The 27727-nt window shown below is 25.1% G+C and overlaps 1 long non-coding RNA gene across 2 annotated transcripts in view; it reads right to left on the bottom strand.

Moving 5' to 3' along the window:
• LOC129615254 (uncharacterized) overlaps window positions 1–13094 on the bottom strand; it is a 74363-nt gene extending 61269 nt beyond the window's left edge. The window contains exon 1 of one of the 2 annotated variants that reach the window (XR_008697443.1): window positions 12846–13094. This is a non-coding gene — a long non-coding RNA (uncharacterized LOC129615254). Of the gene's footprint in view, window positions 1–12128; window positions 12344–12845 lie in introns of those variants that run through there. The other variant, XR_008697442.1, reaches the window with a different exon arrangement.
• Between the last annotated feature and the right edge of the window lie 14633 nt (window positions 13095–27727).

The following is a 27727-nucleotide window of genomic DNA, read 5'->3' as shown; positions in this document are numbered from 1 at the left end:
ATAATAGTGATTTATTTGATTTTGGGGGAAAATTTCAATATAAATATAAACGCATGTATTATTTAAGTATGTATATACATTTGTATAATAATATTATGTTATAATACGATGTCTGTATATATGTATGTATGTATAGGTATAATTACAAGTTATACAGTGTGTTATAAATATGTGTATGATTTTATAGCTATCTATATTATTCTATATTATCAGAATATCTATATTATTTAATTTTTTGCTATATTATACATTTAAGATCTATATGAATTTTTTTTTTTGGGGAATGTGAATTCAAGGCCGGGTTCAAGAACATTATAGGTATATCTCAAGATCATTTTAATGCATATATATATATAAAATGTATGCATATCTTTCGAACACAAATATAAAATAATGTTCTCTTTCTTCTTTATTTTTCACTTTCCTTTATTGTTACTATAGAAATATTTATAAAATATTTTTATAAAATATTATAATTGACTTAAATCCAATTTTAATTTAATGAATTTGAATAAATTTTATAAATCGATTCTTTATTGTTCATTTATTTCTCAAAATTCTTTAAGTGCTTTATGTTATATGTATATAGATAGTTATGATTACATATTACATTATATACATATTACATTATTATTTCTTTTCTTACATTAATTTTGATAATAAATTTACAGATTATTACAAATAATTTAGGTTATTTTTAATAAGAGAGCAATAATTTTCATATTTGAATGAAAAATAATATTCTCTTAATACCGACACATTATGCGAGTATAAACTATAGAATGTGGGGTAAAATAATTGTACGAGATGATTGGCAATACGAAAATTTTATTCAAACATTTAATAGAGCAAAAGCAATTTTTTTTTTGAATTTCGAATAAATTTTTTTATTAGAAATACAATATTATTACAATTATTTAGAATTCCAAATGCTTCGAAATGTATACCGTTGAGACAGGTGAAAACGGAGACAAAACAATTCTTAAATATAAGCTAAAGAACAAATGTAGAATGCGAAATGTAGACCGGATTTTTGCTAAAAAAAACTAGAAAAAGAATTATTTTGACATCATTTTTATTCAATTACCACGACAGACCGTGACTTCAATAATGCTTTAAAAAAGATTTAAGTACGGTATTAATACGGTATTAGTACCGTCTCAGTGCTTTCAATACCTTTATATTGTAAAAAAAACTACTAAAGCTTTTGATACATTTTGGAATACAATTTTTACCATATCAATACAACTTTGACATTTGTTTGAAAATTTTAATTTAAAGTTCTGTGCAAATGTTAATTTTAAAAAAATGAATTTGTGTTCCCAAATATTGTTGTAAATAATTCAATTGATTTTAATAGTAGCAATCAATAATTTTTTCCTATCCACGTTCCATTTCTTATTACTGCAAAAATTAAATGTTAAATAAATATTACATTTAATGAATTAAGGTACAACTTACTGCTCTTTTTCCATTTTTTTTCAAATTTTAAAAATAACATATACGTGAATGTTTTCAAAAAACTTTTTTGTTTATGAATTTGAAATATGACAAATGACACTAAATTTTGTATAACTAATAAACGTTACCACACCACTGGAAAAATAGCATTCTTATGCTTTATTTTGGAAAAAACTTGATAGCTAGCACTTTATTACTGAAAATATATGCTAGTTTATTTTATCGGTTATTTCTGGCAACATTTATATGACAAGGTATAAGAAAAGCGTGCTCGATTTTTTCGATACCCGATTTACTTTTATTTTACGTCTCCATTACGTATAAAACGCATTTTGGAAAAGTGTACAATGTCAAGAGCTTTTAGTAAACTTTTTGGAATTTGATACTTTGTACAATTTTTTGAAGTCACGGAGATTTTACCTTTACAACATTTGTTATAATTTTCTCTATTAGACAAAAAGACAAATTCTACAGCTTACTTTGGGAATCAGGACCAAAAATTAAGCATTTTCGTCGAATGCAGAATAATATACTTTTTTACATAATTTTTTGTTTGACTAATAAATTTTGTTTTGCTGGATTGTAATTCTGAGGATGCTCAGAAGCAAAGTGGCCCTAACCTCACTTTTTTTGCAATAGTATGTGAGTTAACCACTTTTGCACTAAGAAAATTTAAATTTTGTGTTTAGGCCAAAAAAATATAACGGAATATAGGAAATATTTGGGTTTTTTGTCGATGAAATTAAATTTAGGACCTAATTTTATATACATTTCTACCAAAAAAGCAAAAATTTTGGGAGTGGCATTTAGGCCACTTTCGTTCTGAGCCCCTCAAATATAAGTATGGAAAATTCAAATCTTCTTTCTTTGTTTTTCGTTAATTTTTTATTAAATTTATAAAAATTTTTGTTAACTTTTATTAACCTTAAAAATTGCATATAGTTAGGCGAAAATAGTAATTTCACCTTTTTACAATCAGTTAAAGACATGAAATTCTTTTAAAAAAACTCTCAATATTTAGACAAATTAGATCAAGTCCTTTATTTTTTTGAATGTAGATAATTGCACGCTTTATCTTCAATTTAGTCTACCAGGCCATTTTTTATAACTATTATAAAATTACAAACAATTAAAAATGAAATTTTTCATATATTGTATATTTTGTTATTTGAATAGATTTGTAAAAAATGAAACGAACAATTCTTTAAAACCATAAACACAAAAGCAGAAAAAGCAAATGAAAAAATTGTCACACGAAAAATTTTTGAAACAAATTAAACTTGTTAAGCAAACATTTTTGTTTCTGTAAAAAAAAAACACAAAAAAAATAACAAATAAAATAAATAAATTAAAAAGATTTATAACTAAATAACGTGCTAATTACTTAGCATTAAACTCCAATACAGGATGTCCTTCAACTTCAATTTACATAAAATATGTAACAAAAGAGACCTACCGAAATTCTAATAAAGCAAATCTATTAGATTTCCATTTCAGTAAACGTTTAGTATAATAATTCAGTTCAGTAGTTCAGTGCATTTCAGTTTTATATTACTTAGATAATTCGTTACTCCCAAGGCAAAACATCTTACGTCTACTTAAAATACTTTGCCTTGTTAGTAGCAAATTATTGTGTGTAGTAAGACAACATAATTTAAGTGACTTCTCACCTCATCTTAAACAAAAATTTTCTGTTTTTGATATTAATCTTTTGAATATAATAAAACTAAAAATGTGACTCCTTGCGCTAGTTTATTTTCTTCAAGGGCAAAAATTGTAGCACGTCGCTCGGAATAGCATTTATGCGAAAACTTTGTGTGAATTCGCAAAATTTTCTTCAAATTAAAGTAATATCGAAATTATTCCGTTCCGAGATTCGGATGATTGGTTTTCTTTAAGTTTTTTCTTTATATACAAATCGGCAATTAGATTTATACCTTAAATTAAACTTTTAAGTTTTTAGGAAAACTTGCTGAGATTTGACATAAATTCAAATAAAGGAATCAAAATTAAGTACAATGCCTTATTATTATACTGAATAAAATTAACAAAAAAAAATTGCTAAAAAAAGCAGATAAGGATAGGTTAGCAAATTCGTTGTGAAATTAACCCGTGTAACTTAAGACAAGTTTTATTGAAGACTTCATCGAAAATACACTCAAAATTTACATATTCAAAAAAAGTTTGACAAAATAATACTAACGCAAAATTAATACTAACGCTTTTCACGTAAAATTTAAAGAAAACTTGAATCACAACATTTTCTTAAAGCAAATTTTAAAATGCGCCTACCTGTATCTAAATCGGGATCTTTTCATACTGTTCTCTCTATATCTTCTCTTAAATATTATTATGGCTACCAGCTATATATTTAAAATTTTTCATATCACGAACATTTATAATTATAATAAATATATAAACATACATTATACATATTTATACTTATTAAAATATAACAGTATTAAAATAACCAACAAGAAAAAAAGGAATGAGTTGGCCTTAATATTTTTTAAATGACCTCATTGTTATTATATATGTAACTCTATTTATTATATATAACTAGCCTCTATCACAGTATAAAAATACAATAATTTAAATGAGAAGCAGAACTGTTTGTAGCCTATAAAACAGTTATAAATATAGACGAGCATCTAATTATTGCAAAGTCATTATAATGATTTGGTTTTTTTTTTTTTTTTTGAAAATTTTCCGGAAAAATTCAGTTTTTCCTTCTATTCTGTTGTTTTTTTTTTGTTTTTATTTTGTTTTATGTCTTTCCTCTTCATAGATATCTCTCTCATTTGAATTTAACCAATGCGAAAGGACAAGAGAAATAAAATTTACGAAAGGAATTAAATTGAAGCGGAGTATGAAAGCTACTACTACTACAGTATAAAACTTAGTAATTTTAGTAATGAATATTGCAATTAAAGACAATGATATTACAAAAAAAAGCTTGATGGGGTCAGCACATAATCAAATGGAATGTATAAATTCTGAACAATAGTTAGAAATTTCTACATTGCTTTATTCTTACTAGTATAATAAAATGATGGCAAGATTATGAGAACTCACTTTAAATACCTAAATTGGCGTGCATTAAGTAAAAGTGAAAATTATCTTCGAAAAACGTATATTTGGCTCTTAGGATTGTTCCATTTTCGGGACTCATATTTTTCTGAAAATTTTATCAAGTATTAGCAAATAGACATTTTAACAGATAAAAAGAACATTTTTCTAAAAATAGTTTGTTTACGCTTACCTATCATAGAGAAATTCATTTGCACTGAAAACTTAACATGCGAAATTTCCTGCCATCACACAATCACTCTTATTAAATGCAATGCGGTCGATAAAAATTAACTTTACTATACGTATTTATGTATATATACACATAAATGTAAAATGTTATATTCAATATATTACAAAAATATACGCAATCTGTGGTAAGTTGTTTTTTACTTACGAGTAGTAGGTACTTCAATAGTCAGAATATAGGTAAAATTTTAAACAGTTTTAAATTTTGTAAAAGAAAATAAATTAAAAGTTTATTTAAAATCTAAATATTTTTATAGAAGAAGCTTGAAGTAGCTACGTACATATTTTTGATTTCATATGGAATTTTTTATCTTAACAATAATATCGATTTTCTAACATACAAGTGCATCTTCTTTTATTGCGAAGCCCCCATTTTATAACAGAGAGAAAATCTAAATTACATTTACTATTAATATTAATAAACTAGGTTTCTGAGGTAAATTAAAATGGTCTCTAATACGAACATGAATATGAACAAATTTTAATTTATTAAATTTTGATTTTCATTACACCACGAAATTTTCATAACACTAAGGATTTAAAGAAAACATAGTAAGGTTATTAAAGGTTATTCGAAAATAGTAAGTATTTTTGCAAACTGGCAGATTTTTATCTCACTCTATTAAATTAAAAAATGGTAAAATTATAGCAACTTTAAAGGATATTTAACGTTATATTGAAATACGTTCAAAGGTATTTGCTTAATTAATACTTAGATCTCGAAATTTTACTAACTTAAATTACTTTTAATTCAAAACGAGCTTATGTTTCATGTACAATACATTTAAAAGGTAATATGTGGTCTTTGATCGTTAAAATAAAATTTATATTGAACTAAACTTTTATCGCAATAATTTTTATCGTAAAAAATCAAGAATTACAATTTTATTTTAAATTGCATATTTCACGGATGCACGGATTATAGAGTAAATAAAGTAAAAGAATAATAAAAAATAAATTGAAGTTTAATTTTAAAGTCAAATGGGGTAATGGTTTTAGTCGCGTTTCTTAATACATAATTATAAAGGAACTGGGCAGAAATACTGTAAGCCCTCATGAAATAAATTGCATTCAACCACAATAAAATGCATAATGATGGAAAAAGTACTGCTATTTAAAAAAGTATGCTTTTCACAGAATTTGAATTTTTCTCTATTTTTTATGTATATGTTTTTTACTTTGTTTCGGCTTGTTATTCAAAATAGAGTACGAAATTTAAGAATTCTTGTAAAAGGTATAAAAAGTACTTATTTACTTCCCACTTTATTTTATTGTGATCTAAATATGGCATTTAGTATGACATTTTCCCATAACCCTCCCAATTCAATACAAGAACGAAAATCTAAATTCCCCAAAACTGATGAAACTGAAAAAATTTTGTTTTCAAAATATCAAAAGTGAATATGGAATTTAAAACTTTTTTATTCAGTAATAGTTTGTTCATTACAAAAATATTGTCGAGGGTGTTACCTGTACATTACAACTTAATCGAATAAACTGTGCATGTTTTCTGGTTATTACTCAATGAAAAAAAAAATAAAGTTACAATTTTAAATGTTTATTAAAATAAATGCACAAGTAAATTAAAGTAAAATTAGTGAAAGCAAAACATAAAAATTGTTTGAATGAATTACTAGTACAGTAAAATTTGTAATTGTACAAAAGAATTAAATTAAACTTTTTCTAGACATATATTTCGACCCCAAATAACAGAGAAACAATAATGGAAGAGGTAATAAAAATCTAACAGAAAGGTAGCTGATTTACAACTTGTTAATGATTTATTGTAGAGTTTAAAGAAATTTGGTCTTGACTTATCAACTTAAGCAAAATTTTTAGAATCGAAAAAAAATTCATAAAAAATAAATAATTTGTAAATCGCATTGACAACGCAAGGAAATTCTTTGTAAGAAAATCTTGATATATGCAATTTCTGCTGGTATCTGCAATCAGTAAGTAAGTTTACACAACAATATGTGTATTCCTACTTAGATTTTGTTTGCAATTATTAAAACGTCTGGGATGTGTGCCACTTCAATAATGTGCTCACAAAAATCATTCACTTCATCTGAATAAGGATTTATAGAAGGACGAAAGTGTTTTGCTCTTTACCAGAAATTTTATCTTTACCTTAGTGGGAACGAAGAAAACTGATTTTTTGCTAAATAAATCTATAATATTAAAATACCTGTAATTGAAAATAAAAGTCGCTGTGAAGATGAACAATAATTGAGCCTTAATGACAGAAAAACTTACAAATTTTTTCAAAATAAGAACCCGGCTATTAAACTGGAACTATTATTTAAGATTTTAGATATATTACAGAGCTTTTTAAAATTGGGTTTAGACAAGGTCGGTTTACGATAACAAATAATAAGTTATACAGAGTCGTATTTAATTTGAATTTATCTCTGATTTTGCATTCACAAAGAAAACACGATAAATTAAAATTAATAAGTATATTTTAAAAACTATATGGATTCCATAAACTTCATAACTGAAATAACAATCAGCATTATCAGATAAAACGAGAAAAGATAATTTGTGATAGTTGAGAAAAATTATCACTACTAAAAATTTTATTAAAGGTTGAAGTATGTTACACGAAAATATCATTTCTAAATTTGTGTCCCCCGCTCTTGTAAGAATTTATACAATTACTACCACTTCGCTGGATCAGTTGCCTTATCAACACTCTTGTGTAGACTAAATTACAACATTGTAAACCAACAAAAATAGAATTATTTTTAAAATCAATAACTACTCAAACCTTTTCTTCAATCGAACCGAAATTAAAGAGTTACTACCTTTTCCGAGCTTAAAACTTAGATATTTACAAAATTTTGACTTACCCAGTTTATCTGCATCCAATTAGTTATGAGTAAACGATAATATAAAATATTCTATCGTAGATGGTGAATGGAATAAAATCTAATTTATTAAATTTAATAAAGGATATCAGCCGCGAGCTCAAACCATTTTAGTTAACTGGGAACTATTATGCGAGTTTGGAAACTGACAACTGATTTGCTTTTAAGGGGGGTCTAGTTTAGCTAAACAACCTCTTCTTCAATTTAGAGCAATCAATTTGTTTTTTTACCCCTAAATTTTACTAAGCTCGCTTAGTATGAGATATGACTTTTACTTTATCTGCTGGCGGACAAATGCGCCTATTTACAAAAGTTCTATACTTTTTGTTAAAAAATTAATATTTTTTAAGAAAATTTTTACCAGTTTTCTCCGTTTAAATAACCAAACTGTAATGGCTGTAAAGGCGTGTACGGTTTTAACCAACATCTTTTAGAAATTAATAGTTGGTTTATTTCATCTGACAAAAAGAATTTCTTGTGCTTGCCCCCCGGTCCATATATTATTATCATCTCTGAAAATGTAAACTTTTCGACATTTTACTTTATCGCAATTACAATAATTTCAAATTTCTATTGAAGCAAAAACTATATACGATAAGTTTGACTCTCTCCAAAAATATAATCACTGTTCTAACTCCCGTAAAGCCGTCAAATTCGTGCATTATGAATGGCTGCTTTCAATTTGGAGCTTTTATTCAAAAAATATGCAATATTTTTTCAAAAGGTAAGCCTACAACATTTTGTAATCAATGTTGTAAAAAAGTCATAAACGTAATTTGGTAAAACAAAATTCAAAGTATTAAAAAAGAATAATTACCAATATGAAAGTTATGAATTTTTTTTTATTTTTCGAATAACTTGTTAGAGTCTTTAAATAAAATTGTTAGCTCATAAATAAATTACACTTATTTATAAAGTTTTATATAGATTTAACCGAAATAATCACCTATAAATTGTCACAAATTTTCTAATATGAAAGAAAGGAAAAAAACCAAAAAGCAAATTCCCCTACATTTTTTTTCTATACTAACTTATTTCAACTACAAATTCTCCAAATATACTTTATATAATAATGTAATATAGTTTACATAATATATAAATATATAGAGATATTCATTCATTTAGTTAAAATACACACATGTCTTTTCCGTCAAACCTTTAATTTTCTTCCATCTCCAATGACTTCCACCCTCTCACCCTCATTCATTCCTCTTTATTTCACCGCAAATTTTTCATTTATATATGTATATAAATGTAACTACACCTATTTGTCATAGGGAAATAAAAAAGAAAACACGGGGAAAAAAAGAAAACCATTCGCATATAAAGGCAACAAATAAAGAAAATTTTCGTCACAAAGTTAAATAGAAAACGCAAAAAAAAATTATTAAATAAGGATAATATATGTGTATATGTATATAAATACATGTATGTAATAATGTACTTAATGTAATATATTGTGTATGTGCATATGTAGCATGGTTATAAGAAATGATTGACGGCTGGTTATTACTCAAATTTGTTTAAGTTACACATTATATGTTATTATATTATTTGTACATACATATGTACATATATATAGATACAATATGTATAAACGTAGAAAATATTAACAAGGATATGCATATAAAATGTATTATTGGAAAATAATATTAAATTTTTTTTTGTAGAAAGTTATACTTACAATATTATATTTATATGAGTTATATTATGTTTATGAATGTAGCGTAAAAGTATGTATAATGTAAGTATTATTTTATATATACACACTTATTGCTATACACTGTGGTAATAAGAAAAAACTGCCTAAGCCTGAATAAATAGTTTCGAGTAAATTAATTTTTGAAATTTAAAGTTCTTTTCTGAAAAATTATATTTCAGCTTAAAGGACTCAGAGTTTACAGAATTAAAGTTAATATTTTTTATAATTAGTCTGTTATCAGTTTTTACTACAATTTTTTTAATTTTATCGATTTTCTTTTGAATGAAATCAGTTTATTTCAATCTGCTCCTATATACATACATATATACAGGCGACACTGGCAATATTTTTTCGATGGAAATAGTTTCTCACTCGAATATGAATTGAACTGCGGAAACTCCCTGAACCAAATTTTGCTTGGTTATAAAATTGAACATGGAGAATTTAAATATTGTAATACCTGGATTTTGTGGTAAATCGATAAATGCAATTTTGTCATAATGCCACAAATACATTTATATATATGCATATGATATAAATTTTAATTACATTAATGTATATAAGTATGCCTGTACGATATATAAAATATTATTCTTATTAAAGTTATTATATTACACGGGAACTAATAAAGAAATAGAGATACCCATAATTTTTGTTTTGTGCTTCAAACATCATAAAAATAATCATAAATTTGCGTACAATTTTTTAATAAAATTTAATGCAACTATTTATCTTTAATATTATTAATGTCTACATTGTATATAAACAGTGCCTGCAAACATACACATATGAGCGTTTTTAGCAAAATTATCACAATATTATATTGTCTTATTTTTACCAGAGAAATAGTCTCAATAAGAAATGCCTATTTTCATCTCTTTATTTTGAACCAGTCGGAATGATTTTGCAATAAATTTTCTCAGCATTATTGCAATGTTGTTAAAAATGGTATTGTCGACTTTTGTAAAACTAATCATTTTGAAATCGGTTAAAAGATTGCAGTGTGTTAGAAAAATTATATATAACCTATCTCATTTAGGGTTACGATTTAGGATTCCTTTCCCTCTCATTTTAGCAAATGAAGATTCTAAAAAAAAAGTAATATTAAACTTAAGTATAAGAAACAGTATTACCCTAGAAGTACGGAAATTTTCTAGTATAATAAAAATATTGCTAAAGGATCGAAAATTTTTGGAACGAAATAAAGTATTAAAATTTTTAAAGCACTTGTATCCAGAAAAAATTAAAAAATTTGTGGCTGTTAAAATTTTTTAATGCATGAGTAAAACTAAAGAAAATTAAGGAGTAAATAAATTGCAATTGAAAATGGTAAACAACATTCCGACTAAGAAAAAATTATTGTAAGAAAATTCGACGGAACACTGAAAATAATTTCACTTGCAGAGATTTCCCTCTTACCTAGGTTTAACTGTATTTTTGGTACAACATAATATAGGTTAGGAAAAAAATTTTTTTTTTTTATTTTTAAGTAAAAGTTTTGTACTTTTTTTGTTTCTTTTTGCCTAAAATTAATGACACTGATTAGCTTAAGTACCATTTATATCAAATATAAAATATATGTACATACACTTAATATTTATACTAACTTAAGTACTTATATAGCCACATGCACATACATATACAGGATTGCTCTTATATTGTGTGTAATTTATTTATTTTTTTGTTTATTTTTTATTCTTTTAAATATTTATATACCACATTTATAAATCATATTTTTATTTTATATATTATGATAATTATATTTCATATGAATTATAGATTCATATACACATGTACATACATACATTTATTATACATTATCAATAATAACAGAAAAAAAAATGAATTAATATAAAAAATTTTCTTTTTTGAAAATAATGGTGAATATGAAATGATTTATATTGAATGCTTTTGAAACACTATCAATACATTGTGATTTGTGAATATACAAATTAATAAATAATATACATATATGAATATTATAAACATATACAATACAAACAACTTTATTTTATTATAAATATATTAATAATTTCATTATTTTATTGATAAATTTATAAAAATATTGTCACCCTTAATCACATTATTTTGCTCTATATTATTATTATTATTATTTCATAAACAATATTATGCAATATACGTAAAAGTATAACAAAGAAACCTATTTAATATATATATGTAGTAGAATCTCTGTAAAATGAACTCTCAATATAACAAAAATCTAAATTTAGTGTGATTAATTAGTGAATCAGTTGAAAATATCATTTTATTACTCATTTGAACACTTTCTGTACTACAAGGAAATCTCTGTATTATACAAGCAAACATTGTAAGATTTTTGATGTTCATTATATAGAGATTGTACTGTTTATATGTGCATAATGTTTAAATTTTAGATTCTTAAAATTAAAATGTTTAATAATATCAATACAAAATTAAAATACAAAATTAGTAAATACATAGATATATATAGAAATATTAATAATAATAAAGTGTAAACATCAACCATACACAATCATAATATGAAATTTTGGCAGTCAAATTATGAAAATGTTCTATAAAAATTCAGACCTAATTTTCTTTTAGAATTTTATTTTATTAGTTTATACACAACGGATAAATATTTAAATATATATATGTGTGATTATATATATATGTATTATGTTTATATGGAAAATTAAGATTCCATTCCCTTATAATTTAATATATTTAAACATTATAAAAATTTTATTAGCTTTGGCTGAAGAAAAATTGATCTAATATTAAAATAGAATTACCTATACACTCATAATAAATTAATAGTCAATATAATGGTTAATGATTTTGTTACGTTCTAGATTTTCCACTGATAAATTTAAAATACAAATTATTTCTATTTAAATAAATATTAAAAATAAATTTAAGAACAATTATTTCATAAAAATATATAATATTGAATTAATTTAAAATAATTGGTACATTTAGAACAAAAACACACATAAATTAATTAAATGAAATATAAAACTTTGTATACAAACATACAAACATCCACATTTATATTAAAAATATTTCTTATAAATAAATTTTTATTTTCACTTTAACCAAATTTTCCTTTATAAACTCTGCATATTACATAGTTTTAAAAATTCTTTAATTTTCTTATTTTCTATTAAAAAAATTTTTTCCTCGTTCTATTTAATTTTCATGTAACAATTTGGAATTTTTAATTCTCTGATATAGAGTTATGCGTATATAGAAAAAAAATCTTTAGTTTTATTTAATAATTTTTTTAAAAATGAAATTTAATTTTCAATTTTTTTGTATATTTTGTCCTTTAGTAATTAAATATGTAAAAGGATATGTGAAATTCTAAAATTTTCTTTCAATAATAATCATAATTTTTTTTTAGTTTTCCTTTAATATACATATATAGAATTTTATTAAAAAACCAATTTAAAAACACAGGAAAATACAGCAAAAAGTAAGAAATTTTTAGTATAGAATATTTTTTTTACATTTATATTAAAAAAGGATATTAATATCCTGAATTTTCTTTAATATTAATAAATTTATACGTTATTCCTTATTTTTAACACTTTATGTTTTATTTTTGCATTTCGTGAAATCAATTTTTATTGTAATTATGTTTTCTATATGCTTTTGTTTTTTTACTTTTCTTCTTTTTATGTTTTGTAATTTACTTCCCGTAATAACGTAAAAATTAAGCGATACACCGTTACCGAGCAATTTGAATATGAAAATTATACTAATATGAAAAAAATTCTATAACTCTAAAATTTTAGCTCTACTGCAAAATAATCATACATGGAAAAACATAGAGTTTGAAATGAATAAAAATGAAACAACAGTATAATAAAAATTAGCAATACCATCAATAACAGTAAGATATCAGCAGTAGCAGAAGTATAAGAAAGAAGGATAACAGAAATAAAAAAAAAGCAGGCAATAGAAAGTTATTTTCAGAAACTCTGCAAACTAATAATTTTGTATGAAAATTAAATTTATAATTTAAAAAATTTTCCTATTTTTAAATAAAAATTTTTTTGCTACCTTTAAAATATCAAAATGTTAAAAACGTAAGCAAGTAATAATAATTACAAAAAAAAATATTTATTCTCTCTCAAAAATTCCTCTTTTTCTCTCCAATTTACTTTGGAAATTATCTCTCAATTACTCTCAATATATCTCAACTCAACAAAGCAAAAAAAACTTATTTAAAAGCAAATACGAAAATCATTTACATTTTAAAATCAAAATGAAAAAAAATTTTCGACGAAATAAATTTTTCCATAAATTTACGACGAACAAAACAAAATGAAAGGGTCTTTTACAAATTTTTTTTGTGTTTTTTCTTAAAATTTTGCAAACCAAAAATCGGAATTCAGAGCAGTAAACAAAAATTAAAAAACGAGAAACAAACAAATAAAACAAGCATAAAAATAGTTCCCAACAAAAATCGAACAACATAAAAAATTTCATTGCGAAAATTTACATAGAACTGTAGGACTATTGGAGAATACATCAAAGAATATCAACTGTAAAATGGGCAAAGAACAATAAAATAGCGAAAGAGATAAAAGAAAAAAAATAAAATTAAAACAGCGGAATCGCTTATAACAAAACAAAAGTCCTTAAACGCTTATCAAAAATCATCGTACCTAGGTCTGTCGTATTCTATATTTTCGTATTTTTCTTATCATCCTTCTAATTTATACCAAAAAAAAAAAATTATTTTGTACATTCCTTTATTAAATAGACACGAATTTCTGCAAATGAGCTACATATTTTCTTTTTGTGGGTCACATAAATCTATTACTTAATATTATATGAATTCTCGTGCTATACTCACGACGAAATATTTTTCTACATGAAAAATTTTATGGAGCATGCTCCACAGTGCATCTATTTTTGTTTTATGTCCCTTTTTTTCATATTCCTATATACATACATATTATTCTTATAGTATTACAAGAATTTCATTCTCAACTCAATAAATAAAAAAAATTTCTTGCTCTTTTTTAATTCAAATTTTTAATTTTTATACTCTCTTGTATTCTCTTTCATTCTCTCAATTTCAGTTTCTGCAAAAGCACTATAATATATGAACATTTTACAGTTTCCTCTCAATAATTTTTTAATCTATTCTCTACTTCTATTTTCTTTTCTTTACAGAAATTTTACATTCAAATGAAACAGGTATAAAATTATAACTGTTATCAATAATGGATGATAATAGTGATGTAAAATTGTTACAGTACAGCTGTTCCTTTTAAAGAATATTAGAGTTGTAAAGAAAATTGTGGAGAAATGAATTACAACATGGGGAGCATTCATATTATTTTGTTGCGGTATTATCTAAAGAATTTATTTCAAACTAACTTGGTTTGAAGCAAGTATGTTTGAGTAACTGGGACTTAAAAAAACAATATCAAATATGTAGTATGAAGCGAATTTAAAAATTTTTCATTTTTCCTTTGGTCTCATTCGTCTTTTAATTTACTACATAATTCTGTCAAAATGAAAACGATGAAAATTAATTCAACATCCTTATTTCAACGTAAACAAAATATTTAAGATAGTTTACTTTTTAAATTAACTTCACACCTTAAATATGAATTGAACACAACTTTATATAATTTCTTAAACCTACTGGATTTGGATCTACGATTTTGATAATAAATTAATGTATTTTTATTTTAATAGGTTGTAGGTTTAAACATGAAACATAACAATAAATGTTGTTATATTAGTGAGAATTATTTGCGAGCAATTTCAAAGCACTTAAAATAATAAAGTTGAAATTAATCACATTTCCAAGAAGAATTTCTTGGAAAGATTTTTTGAAGTAATTTCTGACCGCAACAAATGCTTTGCTCATTGCAAATATTATATTCATATCTTGTTTATATCATGAGTATCTAAAGTTTATCAATTGAAAATTGTCTCTTAAAACTCAATTTTATAGAGACAATTACGTTGAAATCCTTGTCGATATAAAATTCATATTTATAGAGGCAAGCGTTTATGGATTCGTGTTGTTAACTTATTTCACTTACATAGTGTTAAAATTCGGATTCACCATAAACATTTGCATATCATTATTGCAGTACATGGCATTTACACCAATGCAATGCAGCAATTATATTTTAATAAGCAATTAAATTCATTGCTTGTTTACTATAAGCGATGATGAACATAATTAATGAATTTTTATTTTTGTGTGCTAGAAATTTTAAAGATGCATTTAAAAGCAATGTGTTCAGTTTGAAAAGATAAGAAAACCAGAGATTCCAGCTTTTTAGATTAATTAAATGTGCAAAATTGTCCGTCGTTTTACTGATCTTAATAATTTTTCATAGTCCTCCAAAGTAAACTTCAAAGTAATAACAATTCCTATCTCAATAAAGCTAAAAGAAAAACCTTTGAAGTTTATCGCAATATCAACCAATGAAGTAGACTCATTAGAAACAAATTTTAAAGAAAATTACCTAAATAGCAAACGAAAAATGTAATGAACGTTTTTTCGCCATTATTTCATTTTATTAAACTGAATTTTTGTAAATTTACGAATTATTATCGCAGATTCCAGATGAACGCTCTTGGTGGAAGTTATCTCTCGTTCCACATATTCCTGTATTATTTCAATCTAGAAACTTCAGATTTTTTTTAGATCAATTCTATCTATGAAATCTGAATGTTAAAGGGTTTATGATGATTTATAATATCTTCTACTTGTTGCAAACATGTTTTTATTCATAATTGATGCTTATATCATCTTAGTGGGGTAATATTGGTTTGAGTATATTGCACCATCAAGATAAAGATATCTTATAAGAAAATTAAAAACAATTTACTTAAGATATGTAAAACTTAATAAAATTTAACACTAGCCCGCTTTCAGCTTCAAGTTTCGTTAAATCAAAATTGTAGCCTCAAAAAAATATTGTTCTCATGTCGTAGTTAGCTCGTTATATGCAGAACTATCGAACTTCTAGTTGCTCTTACTCTTCGAGAAATATGAAATTGAATCACTCAAGGGTTTTATTTTGTGGATTTTGACTTTCTTGAAAACACTGTACCCAAACTGAATTTCAATATTAAATTTCAAGGTTATATCATTTCCTTATTTTTTGTCTAACATGCAAGTCGACCCAGTTATTAAAATTATCTTTAATATTATAATAAATATGATATTATAGACAATCCTCTTTGGTTCACTACCTTATAATAGCGATAGATAGTCTATATGTATAATATTGACAAAAATGCATAGATATCGTCTTCCTTTTGAAACCTGGCTAGCCAAAAGTTCCAAAAATAAATTCAGATCTTTCATGAAAATTTATTTGACCAAACTTGAAAAACAAGAAGACTTCCACTTCGGTAAAAATAAATGTAGTGCTCTATAAATAAATCATGTACAAGCTAAAAAGCAAACAATGTGAATCCAAAATTCATAATCTAATCGGGAAAGCTGTAATTGTGTTACACTTATTTTTTTTTACTAAAAAAAATTCTAAATATGTTATTCAATTCATACCCAATTTACCTTTTCGTTCTGCTTTTCATTTTTATTTTTTTACAAAATTAAACTCAAATTTTAAATACAATAAAAACAATTTCATATCTAGGTTAGATGGCCATAAAGAAAATAATTTAATCAAATAATTAAATCACATTCCAATTCAAGCAGAGTAGCATGCACGACCTATACATACTTACATATCTACATATATGGGTATGCAAAGTAATATAAGTAAAAAAAATAAAAATAAACGAATTTTAAAAATAAAATTGCAAAGAAATACTAAAAATTTCGTATAAAATAAAAATTCATAAAATTAGATTTCAAGTGTGAGTTCCGCATATTTGAGGGTAAAAGGAATTAGAAAGAAAAGTGGAAATTAATAATTAAATAAAAAAAATTGTAAGATTTGCCAACCTGAATTGAAATATTCGGGAACAGGCAAAATCACAATTAAAATTTATTAACTTAAATTAGTCTTTCTCTGATTATTATACTCATATCCTAATTAGATGTAAATAAACTGCCAATAACATAAACACATGTTTCTCTACTAGTAATAGCAAGTTCCGCTCTCGGAATCGAAATTTACTTACTTTATCGAACAAAATGAAAGCAAATGGAATGCAAACTAATTTACATACCCAAACACTGAACTCAATATCAAAATTTACTGACACGTATAGTTTCTCCTTAGACTGTAGTAAAAATAACTTTCATGCCCTGTAAATACCCTAACATATAGCCAGAATATATAATTTAAAACAATTATTTATTACTAAGTTATATGACGAACTTTCTTCCAATATTCTTACAGCTTCCATTCTTATATTTTTCTTAATCCTTAATATTCAAAAACTTTTACATTATTTTGATGAAAATTAAAAAACAAAAGAATTAACAACACAATTTAAGTATTAATACGCCAGTTCGTGGATCCACAACTTCGGCTACAGAGCAAGAATCCAAGATGGGAAACATTTTATTGACCAATTATACAATATGTTGATATCAAAAGCTAAAGTTCATAAGTACTAGTTTCTGTACCAATATTTAGCAAATTTCAGGTATTCCATTTTCAAAAAAACAAATATTCTAACAAAAAAAGTATAAGTCAATGAGACAAGTGCCGTTTGGCTACCTTATTCTGGGACAATATAGAATGTAAACAAATATTTTTACAAGAAAACTCATTTAAATGAATATTCATTTATTTAAATAAATGTGCATCACACATATACAACCCCTTACGTACCAAATTTTAAAAAATATTGACCTTAAATTTTCTAACATTTTTTTTATCCGTTTCAATACCGTTTTTTATACATTCATATGTAACACATAACTAAGTTAACTAAAAGAAGTAGAACCAAAAGATGACCTGTACTCGTATAAATGAATGTATGTATTTAGGTACATATGTAAAATTATAATATATTCCAGGTGTGTTTTCTTCTAATATTACCTCAATTAAATTACAACAATATGTAGATAAATTACAAAATATATACAAGTAATTATATGTACCCATGTATGTCCAACGACAACAACAAAAAATAATAAAAGATTTACTTGACATCACAAGAGAATTATAAAAGGATAATAGAAAAATAATAATATAGAACACATAGAATATAAAATACAAAAATAAAGTTATAAAAAACATTAGGACAACTTCATCATTTTTTATAGAGTGTCTCAAAGCTTTTCTAAGGAATATGTTGCCATAATATTAATGTAAATTTCCAGTAAATTTTAGAATGTTTAGTTGTTCGAAATAATATTTAGATTTTCTTTTTCATATGTGTGTGTTTTGTAATTATTTGCATTGACCGACGACTTCTGAACGACACAATCTTGTTGTATACTGTATCTATTACAATGTTATTGAAATTTAAGAAACAAAAGCCTGAATAAATTTGAATAATTGAATAAAGATAAAAGATTTTCAAAACTGCAATTTATTTTTTCATACTTGAATAAGAAACCATGAAAGAAGCTATTTTTAGCAATTTGTAAGGTCAGAATAGGATTTGGATAAGAGCTTACTTAGAAAATTTATTGAATTGTTTAGGTTTCGGAGCAGACTCAGTCTCGAAATAAATAAACCTTTCCTAGTGAACATTTTTAGCATATTTTTTAACAGTTTTGTGTCTTAATTTCATTCAATAAAAAAATTATGCATCTATAGTAGGCTTTTCGACGAAACCGGCTTAACAATCTTGGAATTCAAAATAAGGGTGCCAATATAAAGCATTTGGTAAAGCCTTTACAAATGTGATCCGGGAAATATACAATGCCGGTTTTTATATCTGAGAATAATTTAAAAACGAGAAAAAAAAGAGCTGACCAAATTAACTCTGTGATACCTGTACGAATTTGTTATCCTATGTGCGAATAAATATGCCATAGCTGACTATGGGACAGATTAATTTAGTTATATGGTTGCTACCACAACGAGCCCAGAAATATCAATGATTTTTATCACACATAACAGCCATAATAATATACTTGTTTTCAAGAGATTTCTATATTATAATTTCAATAATTTCTGAGATAATGCCAAATAAATTTTGGAGTGTTACAGTTGCTACCAGAAGGAGCCAAGCAATTTCAACGACTTTTATTAAACACATTGGCCCTACTACCACATTCGTTTGTGTGAAATTTCAATGTCACAGCTTTTATATTTTCTGAGATATAGCTAAATAAATTTTGAAGTTGTATGGCATCTACGTGAACCATGATTTACTGCAATAAATCATTTGTGAAAATTTAGTGAACTTTGCTCAACTAGTTTTTTAGTTATCGCTGGGACGGGCGGACGGACGGACAAACAAAGCTAAATCGACTCAGAATTCGACGCTGATCAAAAACATATACTTGAGTTTATATCTAAGACCGTTATTTCTTAACGTTACAAACGGTAAGACAAATTTAGTTTACCCTTTAAACATGCATTCGTACGGGTATAAAGAATTTTATGACGATTCTTTTCATATTTTTTTCCAATTTAAATTTTAAAATTACGTTTAATGCAATGCAGTGTTATTTGAGGTAACTTGAAAACAAGAAACAAACAGTAATTCTTAATAAAACTTCCTTTCGCCCAATTCGTTGCCCGTGAATTTCATTGTTATCCTTATTTACTTAAGATTTCATTCTTTTTGTTTTTATTACAACGACAACTACTTTTATGAGATAATTTTAATTGTGGGGAAAAATGCTAGTAATTTTTACTAGACGAATGTTAAGAAGGGTACTGCAGACCAATTTTTAATTAAATTTGTTATGAATTTCAAAAAATTTTATTGAAATATTCTAAGAAATATTTAAAGATTTTAGTGTTTAGTTTGTTGTTGCAATTCTTTATATTATTCATATACATTTCGGGTTCAATAACATTAAAAAAAACTGAAATTTAAAATGGCGAAATTTCAAAACAGAATTTCTGAAAAGGCAAAAAAACTTATTTCTTCTGTATAAAAATTTTAATTAAATTAATAGAAAAAGTGTTAATTAAACTGCAACTTCTTTTAAAAATTTTCGAAAGAAAGTCCCTTCAAGATAGAAAGTTGAAATTGCACGTGCACAATAGATTTTTACTGTAAACTTATTTCTGTTGAAGACAATTTTTACCTATCTCCCCCATCTAGAAATTATACCCCGCCAAAACCCTAAAAATGCCATTTTCGACTATTTATTTTAAAGAAACCATATACGTTTTTCAAATGTTGCAAACTCAGAAATGTAGTGTTAGCTTTTTCTATCGCGGCACAGTATAAAAACAGGCTGTTGAAATTAAGCTATATCTAAAATAGGATCTTTTTCAAGTTTCTGATATCGTTTTTCTTCTAGAAAATGAGTTTTGGGAGTCTGAAATTGTAACAGCGTTTAGATATTAATAAATAGTTTATTTCGGTAGAAAATTTTTTTTTGACCACCATCCACTCTCAAATTATTGCCTCTCGAAATTTGTAAAATTTGAATTTTCGGCACCTTTTATTTCCAAAATTAAAAAATATAATTACTTTTTTTAATTCTTTTCTTTTTGCTCATCCTAAGTTTATGCAATTTTTTTTAAATTTTGGTATGTGTATAAATGAAAGTAGTTTTAATAATGTGTTTTACTTGAATGAAAATAATTTTAATTAATGTATTTTAATAAGTATTTCCACTTGTTGAAGGAAAAAGTACCTTTTCACAAACCATTGGTTTAATCCAACTTTATTCATCTTCATCTCAAAAGGATTACCTAACTTTATTTTAGGTGGCAGTATTTATCGAAGTTTTTATAACACAGAATTCGAAAACTTTTCTGTATAGATAAAAAAAAATGTGGTTAAAAAATTTTAAGTTCAACGTTTGTATATCGGAAATTTTATTTACATTTCTTGATAATACCGAAGACCAATGACACACTCTGTGTAATATAGATATAATATGACGCAAACAAAATAAGAACAACTCACTTTTGCAGCCAAGCACGGAAAAACATGTATATAACACTTTCTGTATGGCCATAAAATATTTATCAAGATTTTTGGTCAAAACCACATTACACTTTAAATACCCGAATACAAAACCATGAAAATAGGGAAAAAGAACAGATCTTATCACTTTAATGAGTTTACATGTTAAACAAATACCAGAATAAAATATATCAAGAAATTCCTGAAAATCCTCATTCCAATTATGTATGTATGTACATCATATTGGTTGTTCATTGTGTATATTAACTGCATATCGTTAACTGTATATGTAACGGTATATGCAATAGAAATTTCCAAAACAAAATGCTCTTAGACATTTTCCTCCTTCTTCTCCTAAATGTATTAAGGATATAATAAAATTTATTCAAAATTCTAAAAATATTAAGCATGCATACATAATAAAACACAAAAAAATGAAATATGAAAATGCTACCTACACGTGTAAACAAACATTGCAGAATGACGACATTATATGCAGGGATAACCAAATATAACGATCATTATTATTCCACATTGGCATTCAATCTATTTTTTTTTGTAATAAATTTGAAATAACAACAAGATTTAAAGTATATAAAACTGAAATTTGAATTTGATATGATCAAATTTTATTAATTTCCACTTTAATTGTTGAAAGCATATTTTCCGAACTATAAAACAACCAAATTAAATCGTGAAATTCGAAGTAGGTCCCATAAGAAAAAAATAGCCAATAGTAAATTGATCCCAATTTTAAATTAACTTGAACTAAAAATCTATTTTTTAGACCATGTCAACTGTGTGATACGCATGCGATTGGTTTTCAAAAGTTATTCGGCACCATAACAAACAAAAATTTTTCAGATGATAACATTCTTTAAAGTTTAATGGCGGCTACTACAAGAACTCTTTTAATCAACATTAAATTTTACTGGAATAGTAGTCCATCTATTTACGCGAAATTGTAGTACTGTTAGCTCTTCCCGAAATATAGTGGAATTAATTTTAGAGCAGCTACTCGAACAACTGCTTTGATTCAAACAAATTAAACAGAGTTCTTACAATAACAACTTGTTTTAAATGGCGAAAAGTTGGTTAATGGGTTTTCAAATTGCGGCTGTGATGGACAGACGCGCGGTTTAATAGACATTAATATATCTTAGACGTTTGTTTCTTTTATGATTGGTTGGTTAGTTGACACGGCCGCGTCACGCGTAATAAATAATTTTGTAGAGTCTAAGAAATTTTTTTTTGAATAGATTTCTAAATTACTAATTTACTAGATTTAATAGATTGGTATATTTTGAAAACTACCTCCAAATTTTTTGCATTTCTTTGATACTGTTCCCATTCCTTCCTTGTTTCCTTCTAAGATTGCATGCTCTCATTTAAACTATTTTACTTTTCTACTATTAATCATTTAATTCATGAGAAATTTAATAACTAAACAGCTATAAAATTTAGTAACTATAGAGTAGTCTGCTATTAGGCTAATTATTTTCCTAATGTAAATTGATTAATGCATCAAAAATTATATTAAAATTTAACTTAATTATATTGAATATATTTACCCATTAAATTATTTTAAGCCATTAAGGTTCTCTTTTTGTAACATCTAATATTCACCAATAATTTGCAGATGACTTTATTAAAGCTATCTTTAAAATCTTTCTCAATATTTTAAAATGCTTTAACCTACAGCTATTCAACATAGTACAACATTCATTTTGATTTTGATTATGCCTACCTTAAATATTTACCTTATTTTTTTTATTCTCAATGATAAAATATCCAAATTTCAAATTATCATTTTTAATCTTTTATTATTAATCAATAAAAATATATCGAAAAATTTAATAAATTTTTTTCGTTTGTTTCAAACCCTGCTATAACATAAAAATCATGTTTATCAACAACAATGATAACAATGAAGGTCAACAGTTCTTCATAAAAGCTAAGAGAAAATTTGCCATAGGAAATAATCCTGAATAAACATGTAGATATACTCGTACATAATAATATTTATATGTATATTGGTATAATTGGCAATAGGTCAAATTGGAAATGTGTAAAATAATAAAAATTCTAATAAAGTTAAATATAAAGATATGAAATAAAATAAAAAAAAAAAAAAAACAAATGTCTAAAAATTGTTAAAATACACGGGAAAATTCAAATGTTTTGCATTATAATTTATTGGAGAAACTATAAGGTATGTTGAATAAAAGTATTTTGTTTAAATTCCTTACTCACACTAAAAGTAAACACTGGAGCAGCGCACTTAGTCCTTAAACACAGATTTTCAATTTTTTCAGTACAGATTGGAAAGCTTTGATAATGGGAGACAAACAAAAGGAACAAAGTGAATAAACTTTGTATACAATCTAGAAAAAAGCGAGATACGCAATACGGAATGATTCCTCGAACTCGCAAATTACATTTTACAAATATGTATATAACAGTTTGTTAATTTTTTCTCACTTAGCGAATAATATAACGAGAAACACGATCAGGCTCTTAATGATTGTGGCAAAATTATGATAACATTTATTAATTCAGAAGCTTTAATATTTTAGTAACCGCAACATTGAGTTAAATAATAAAAGACAACCGTGCCTCTAAACTATTTATAAGTATAAGATAAAGTTGAACAATTCTAAAAAATAAACTTTAAATCCTCTGTTCTCAATATTTGAATTTAATTATACGTATTAAAAGTTAAGGGTTGGTCTTCCAACATAAAATCTATACCAGATTTCTCTCTTTGTATACATGAAAAGTAAGGATTTTTGAATGAATTTTGAAAAAATGACTTAAATGGTCCTGTTGAAAATAATAGGTTTTGAATTGATAATGCCAATATTGTCACAGCAAAACAAGTTTTCATTGTCTCAAAAGTTTCTACCGTTCATTTAGAATTTGTTGTGTTCCAAAAGTGATAGCAAAAATTTCACATATTTTGGGCCTTTAAATTGACAATAAACAATTCAACACACGCAATAGCAAAAAGTTGTGATAGGAACAGAAAAAGAATAATACCATTACAAAGTCTGTATTGCATAACACACCTAAAGCTCGCACGAATGGAAACAATTTTTTTTAAGGATTTCGTTTTATTTCATTTGTATTGATTGCAAATTTGTTCAATAAAATTATCGTCACGTTTTCGATTATACGATTCGATTTCTAATTTTATCCATATAAATATATATATAAATACATATACATTTTTTCTTCTTGTTTGTTTTTTATAGTTGAAGTTTATTTGTTATGTTTTTCACGAGTTTTTGTGCGTTCACAATTTCAGTACATGCCAATAACCTACGTGTTATCTACACTTTAATTCAATGTTTTTTCTAGGCGTTCTTTTTTTTTTGTTTCATATATGGGATATCGTTTCATTATCTGACATTGAATTGATTCACATTTTGCGATCTAATACGTTACTAGCGGTTGTTCTGGTCCCTACTTTTTTTATTTTTTTATTTATTAGGAAATTTTAGAATGGAAAATTTATTGGTAAGTGTTGGAAGTTTTATGGTCTAATAGTATAATTTTTATAGATGCTTTTTCTCCTTTAGTTTTAATTGGAATGTTTAATTTAGTCCTGTTTTTGTAAACCGCAAGTTAAATAAAAAACATTAATTGGAATTGAAAAAATATGAAATTGTTTAAAAATTAAATTTGATAAAATTCCAAAATAAAAAAATCATTTAGCAAATTTTTAATAGACTTTTTATATTTTAACTGTCCGTAGGCACAAAGGCGTTAAAAACTTAAGAACTCGAGGATATCAATTTACTGACATTCTCCAAAATTAGATAGAGCATAATTAACTAGAACAATATTTAATTTTTTATACTGCATGCGGCTGTTAATTAAAATTTACTAAAGTTAATCAAAGATGTAAAAGATGACTCTGAAAGAAAAACATCTATTTAGGACAATCCGAAAAAAATAAGTATAAGACGGAATAAGAAAAAAAGTTCCCGACAATAGTTGTTTATAAAATTACAGCTGGCTGTATCGCATAGAGGCATAGTGATTAAGATTTGTAAAGCACACGAACGAAGATTGGAACTAATTTTTAAAGAATTTTGAAGAAAGTGAAGAATTACCTTCACTTAAAAAAGGGGTAAAATTTCTAGAACTTGAAAAGTTTTGCAAGTGTTATTCATGAAAATATTGAAAAAACAACAATCTTCGTTCTTCTTAAGTATAATCTCGATGCTAATCATTGGTAAATTTGTAAACAAACTTTCACTATATTTTGAAATTTAAGTACTTTCGATAAAAAAAATTCCCTTAATTCTTTGTTACGTGTTCCAATAAAATTTTCATAATTATCCACTGTATTGACTATATCGACTGTAACTACATTGAACACAAATATACATATGCATATATATATTGAACACTCAATCTTTGACAAAACCAAGTTATTTTAAATAAATGATGTTTCTGTTTAAATGACACCAGTTCATTTATAAAATTGAAAAGATAAAATATTACTAAAAAGTTGGGTCAAACCAATGGTTTGTAACATAGCATTTTTCCATTTAACTAGTGAAAATACTGCATTCAAAAGTGCTACATTAATAAAATATTACTTTCATTCACATATGAATATATTTTAAAAATTGCATAAATTTAGGATGAATGATTTATGCAGTGTTTGAAATAAATTAAAAAAAAATTTAAAGTGACTCTAACATAATGCTCGATTTTTAAGGTTAATTGCGTATGGGTAAAAATTTTCTTCTACGAGAATATGTTTCTAACATAGATCTATGTACATTCTAAATTTTGGCTTTCTATCTTCAAGGGTGTAAAATTTTTGTAAACGGACGGACAGAGTAAAACTAATAAGCGCTTTTTTCAAAAATTTATTTAAAAATGCTAAAAACAATTATAGATTGTTTTAAGAAAAATGAATGATAATATTAAACATCAATTGTGGCTAAATTTTAACACTAAAAATATGGTATTTTTGTGGTTAATTAAAAGATTCAAAAAATTATTTGAACATATTTTATTTGTTAATTCAACGTGACCTAGATTCTTGATCGAAGTATAAGAAAAAAAAATTGATTTCGTACCGAAAACAATTGCATACATGTGTATGTGTGTGTATGTATGAAGATTCATGTAAATATCGCAGTTCATTGAGTTTTTAATGTACAACAGTGTATACATGCATAACAATATAATTTAGATCAATTAACCATAAAACCACAGTAGATTAATATTTTAATCAAATTGTCTAATTTTGAATAATTTTAAAAATGAAATTTCTTTTTAAATAATTTAGGCAAAATCCAAAAAAAATTTGAGAAATTAAAACTTTTGGCTCCTCTGTTCTCGTAGAAATAATTTCGAAAAACAAAATAGTTCTTAGTAAGATATAGTTCTTCTTAGATTTTTCTATTTTTACTACAATTTTTCAAAAATTCTAAAATTACAAACAGAAACTGATTAAAATACCGAAGCCAAAGACAACAACTGTAAGAAGTTATGATTTAACTTCAATTTTTACTACTAATTATTAATTCGTGAACCTAGTCAAGGTAAACAAATGAAAACACTTAAAGAATAAATAACAAAAGAAAATATATAAAGTTTTCTGGCAACACTAAACAATCAGAATCCTATAATATTACAGTATGTACCTTTTAAAATTAAATAATTCTCTTTTAAAACTACAACATTGTGCTCTTTCTTGTTCGTAATATTCCTTAGATAAATGCAAAATTGCACATTCTTGCTTTTCTACGCAAAAGCCAAAATTATATCAAATCGTGAAATACGGGGTGGTTCTGAACCAGTGTGAAACTCTCCGGGATCCTTTCGAGACCAAATTTTTTTGAGATAAATAGTTGATGTTTTTTTTAAATCCTCATATTTCTAAATCAAAATTTCATTTTTAATCAAATATTAATAGATAACGGCATATTCCTTACAACTACCATTGCCATTATTGTTATTAAAGTCTATTATTACAACTAAAACCTCGGATGTCCTCCCCCAAACCCTTGAAAATACAATAAATACATACTACCCTTTGTATATTATAAAAGTGTTCTTATAGATCTAAAATTTAAATATTTACAATAATAATTTTTATATAACAGCATCTTCATTAATATTTTCAAGCATTATATTCAGAACTTCCCATTACTTGACCGTATTTTTCACGAAATTCGGTTGGCACGAATCCGGTTAGAAAATAAAAGATTGCAGTATTGAAAGTTGTCAGATTAAAGCAGAAAAATGTCTTACGTATATTTATAACATTTTCGAATTCCAAAATTTTTATTTTTTTATTTTTTAAAAATTATAATTTTTTTCTTCAAATTTTAAATTCCAAATTTTGATTTAT

Source organism: Condylostylus longicornis, unplaced genomic scaffold (genome assembly GCF_029603195.1).
Source record: "Condylostylus longicornis isolate FDR11 unplaced genomic scaffold, ASM2960319v2 ptg000135l, whole genome shotgun sequence".
Lineage (NCBI taxonomy): Eukaryota > Metazoa > Arthropoda > Insecta > Diptera > Dolichopodidae > Condylostylus > Condylostylus longicornis.
This window is presented reverse-complemented; position numbering and strand designations above follow the sequence as displayed.